Here is a 4,594-nt window from a genome sequence, read left to right on the forward strand (position 1 = left end):
TGGGCAACGTTGTTCAAAATGTCATACCAGAAATCATACCGTACGCACATGTCCACTATCTAAATGCGAGTTGGCATATTTCTGTGGCGATCTCAGTAAACATCCAGAGGAAAAACTTTCGTTACAGCAAAAGCGAAGGCAAATTTCTGCTTTAGAGTTTTCTGTAACCAAACTGCAGCAAGAATTAAAAGCATGTGAAGATTCTCATTGTCTTGTACAATGTTCAGCAAACAAAGCCGTTGAGGATCGTTTATTCGACGTATGTCCAAATGAATATTTTGATCACGGCTCAAAAAATTGGTTAAAGATTCAACAATTAACAAGACGTAGCATATTTGAAAAAGTCAGTAAAAGGAGCTGGTCTACCAAGTTGTGAGACCATCAAGTCGGCTTTAAAGAAACGTAGGTCTTCTGAAGATAGTTGTCGCCGTGGTCTCTTCCCATCAATTGGTAGTCTTTCTTCTTGCAATCCATGTAATAACGAAGCAAATTTGTCTGCTACGCAGCAAGCACTTCGGTCGTATGGCGTAAATTTTCCTACGGCACGAAAAGTCGGTTGTACTTCCACTCAAAATTCTGGCGACCAAGAATGTGTATATTTGCCCACGCCATTCACAGAAGAAGAAGAAACTGAACAGTTGAATATGGCACAACGACTATCATTACTTGAATCTGGATTAAACTATCATAAAGACAACAGCGTCAGCGATAATTCATTAGATACTAGTGACAATGATAACGACGCGGCCAATATTCTTTTGTCGTTGGCGGGGAAATCCAGTGGAAAATGAAATTCATGAGCCTACCCTTACAAAAATAAACTATAGTTTTTAAAGGCGAAACTATAGTTTTAATAACTGTAGTATTTTGGAACAAAACTATAGTGTCTGAAACTATAGTTGTTTTAGTGAACTATAGTTTCAAAAACTATAGTTGTTTTCGGAAAACTATAGGTTAAAAACTATAGGTTTGTTCGAAACTATAGTTTTTACATGGAAGCAAAAGGTATTCTTTAAAAAAAAATAATTTTGACGTTTACCCAAATAATAACTGCTGCACAAAGCAGCTTTAGTTTCACGAAGCCAACACAGTTCTAGTCATGCTGCCAATAATCAAACGATATTTTAACGAAAAAAGGGATTACGTTTTATTTTACTTCGGTCTTTAGTACCAGGGGATTTTATTATTAGTATATAATAAATGCAGAATATAAAAAAAGAACTACTGTTTTGAAATTTAGGCATTTACTATTAATTTAAAGGGCTAAAAACTTTCTTACAATGATACCGTTTCTTAGTATATGTTCAAAAAATTCCTGTCCCATAATACTGTTATTCTTGTTGCTTTTTGAACGCCTGTTCCTCATTGTTCAGTTTAAACTTGATAGCTTTGACAATGTCCTCGTCAATAACAGGCCGCTGAAGTTCGGTGTATCTTACACTCTTGGCGTATTCTACACAAAACATAAAGAAGGGCTAAATTACTAAATCAGTAAATATGCCAACACTGCGTTTTTCCTTCAAATGCTGATTAGGTAAACAGAAATAGTCCGTCTTTGCAATACAAAGATTACGTATACACTCAAAACCAAAAACTTACTTATTAGGGAAGCTGTGTAGTTTGGATCAAGCTTTGGCTTTGTTTGCCCATTCTTCCCTTTCTGCCCTTTGTAACTGTGTGTCGCCATGTACTCTCTTGTGAGTGTTGCTCCCATCAGGTTTGCGATAAATGATCCTACTTTCTTCGTCTTTATTCGTTGAAGCACATTCTTTGAAATCGACAAGCCTGGTCCGAGAACAACCTGTTAGAAAATAAATCAATACAATAAATTAGTAAAAAAGGTGAAAAAAACAATGTAAAGTCATCCAATGAACAAAATGTTTTAAACCACGGTACTAATAATTCCATTTTCAAGACACACTCTACCTAAACCACTTTGCGTGTATTGAAATCAGAATGTAAAATTTTAAAATTCTCCCATTTACAGTGCATTTGAAAGACCTACCTTATCTGCCATAACATCAGCCAATCCAGACTGTTCGTCACTTCCACAAATTTTTGAGGAAGCATATGTGTCCTTCTCTAACTCCTGGACCTAGTTGTCATCATCACAGCCTTGTATTTCCTTACTTTTGTCTTTCAACAAGTTGTCTTCGCTAATTGCAATTACGGTTGGTTCCTCTGTAGCAAATTCTGAAAAACCACTCATCGATGTGGGAGAAGATCTGGTTGATGAGCTTGACACACATGAAATAGGAGACGATCTTCCATGATCCATGGTTGTCAAAGGAGACAATCTTGCGGAAGGCTCGTATGCTTGTACGCTCTGTTGTGAACCAAATTTTAGTGCTTGGTTTGAAAAGCCTTCCAAGGATGCCACATACTTCTTCAGTTTTCTCAAAGAAACTTTTAAATCTATAAGAAAATTAAAATGCATTAGCCAAAGACTAGGAAACATGAAATCAGAATAACAGTAAAATCATTGCCTTTTTGTGAGTGGCTAATGAATGGTGAGGAAAAGGCAAAATAAATGGCTTGCCCTAGCTTAATGCACCAGGATCATGGATTGTCCGCCGATCACCCGTCTTGTGGCACATTTTGATTAAAAGTTGGACAAATCTTTTTGAACAAGCTTACCATCACTACTTTCGATTTGTTCCCGAAGTCTTTCATTTTCACTTTTTAGGTGTTTGATTGTTGCCAGAAGCGTTCTATTTTCTCTTAAATGTTTGCAATCTTCATCACATACACTGTTGCCATCAAATAATTTAAGACTTTCCTAAATATTAAAATTATAAGCAATGAATACATATGTGTGCTGCCTGTGCACCAATTGGCATCTTTCCTAATTATCAACAAGCAAGAATGTAATGTGTTCTTACTAACTCATGTGTCTATCTACCATCTCAGGTAGTATAAGGAAGCTTTTATATTACTGCTATTTCAATGCTAAAAGCTTAAATAATGTTAACATTTAGCTTTCACATCGTCTTATATACAAGGTGATTTTACTCTTTCTGACAGAGGCTTCCTTTTGACCTGTAACTATACAAACCTTCCTGTATCTTTCCTTTATCATGTTAGCCAGATTGGTTGATCGCTTTGATTGCTCAGCATTTTTAGATGCTGCTTTCTGCCTCTTCGTTGCAGCTGGTTCTTGCTGAAGAAAAACAGGATCAGAAATAAATGTGGGGAATATAAACTATGCACATAACTTGCTCATTACTATTATTTTCGTATATGTGCTCAAAAAACACCTTGTTAGAGAAAATTTGGAATGAAAAAATTATCTCTGTAACTTTAAGACTTTTACCTGTCTTTCTGTGTCACTGTCGCTATCATTTATAACACTGTTTGCATTTCTTACATGCTTGCGGAAACCTTTGCCTGTTTTAACCGGAGAATCATCTTCTCTCATGTATTTGAGTAACCAGTCTTTGTCATCTATTGTTTAATTAAAATATAACAAATATGAACAAAGATTATGGCAGGGATGGACTTGGTGCTGATTTCTGAATATGTCGTATCTAAAAGTGGGAAGTAATATATGCTGTTATATAGACAAATATTAAATTACTTGAGACTTCACACACTCTGCTCTGAATTATTTGGGATCATTTAGATGATTAGGACTTCAATCACCATGATATGAATCATACTTCAAACATGATTATATTTCAAAACAGCCTGATCTGAATCATTTGGGATCATTTATATGATTAGGACTTGAATATATTAACTATAAAACCCATCTTACCCTAAATAAATTATCTTTATTTCAAGACATAAAACGTCAAAGGCGAACAGTAATGACTCAAGGAATATATAAACTTAATTTCAAACCTGATATCTTTACAATTTCGGCAGGGAATTTTCTTTTGGTTGCTTTCTTGGATTTTGTATCTTTCCAAAGAACCAACATTTTTGTCCCGTTCTCGATTTCATTTTGTTTATGTTCCTGAGTAAAAACAATATCGGAATATGGAATGACATCCCAAGCATTCTCTTCGTAGAAATTAACCAAAGCGTAAGCCATTAAGTCGTTTAATTGCCGAGGTCTTTAAAACACTGTTGTCGGTAAATTCGAAATGGCCGCCAAGAGAGTTGGCATGTCATATTCAGGTCACATGTGGGCAAATTAAAATGCGAGCATACCCATATTAGGGAATAATCGGATATTCACGTCTCGTCTCGACGCGATAGTTTCCCAAAATATCCCAAAATATCCCAACTAATCCCAACATATTTCTTTTGTGATTTTCTTCCGATCTGCCGTTTTCCTTGAACTAATTACTGAAACTGTTAAAAAATAAAAGATTCTGAGTCTTGAAGATGGTCAAAGGTTAAACACGCTTATGTGTTGAGTACAAAGGTATGTAAATGTTAATGTATGCTAAATATTGGTAATCGAAATCTATATATATATATATATATGTATCGCAAATCACTTTTTCTTGACTACAGATTATGCAAATAAAAAAGTGCAGCTATAGTTTCTCTAGAATAACTATAGTTTTATTAGTAACCATTTGTTGTAAACTATAGTTCTTAAAAAAAACTATAGTTCAAATTTAGTTTCAAATATAACTATAGT

At 34.9% G+C, this 4,594-nt stretch overlaps 1 long non-coding RNA gene across 1 annotated transcript; it reads right to left on the minus strand.

Moving 5' to 3' along the window:
* Positions 1-1,330: 1,330 nt before the first annotated feature.
* On the minus strand, positions 1,331-3,368 carry LOC114536514. The gene is made up of 6 exons (XR_003688464.1): positions 3,314-3,368; positions 3,056-3,160; positions 2,638-2,779; positions 2,006-2,415; positions 1,600-1,801; positions 1,331-1,453 (listed from the first exon to the last, which is right to left on the minus strand). It is a non-coding gene; the product is annotated as an uncharacterized LOC114536514 (long non-coding RNA).
* Positions 3,369-4,594: the final 1,226 nt, after the last annotated feature.

This window comes from Dendronephthya gigantea, unplaced genomic scaffold (genome assembly GCF_004324835.1).
Source record: "Dendronephthya gigantea isolate DGI-Jeju-01 unplaced genomic scaffold, DenGig_1.0 000138F, whole genome shotgun sequence".
NCBI classification, from domain to species: domain Eukaryota; kingdom Metazoa; phylum Cnidaria; class Anthozoa; order Malacalcyonacea; family Nephtheidae; genus Dendronephthya; species Dendronephthya gigantea.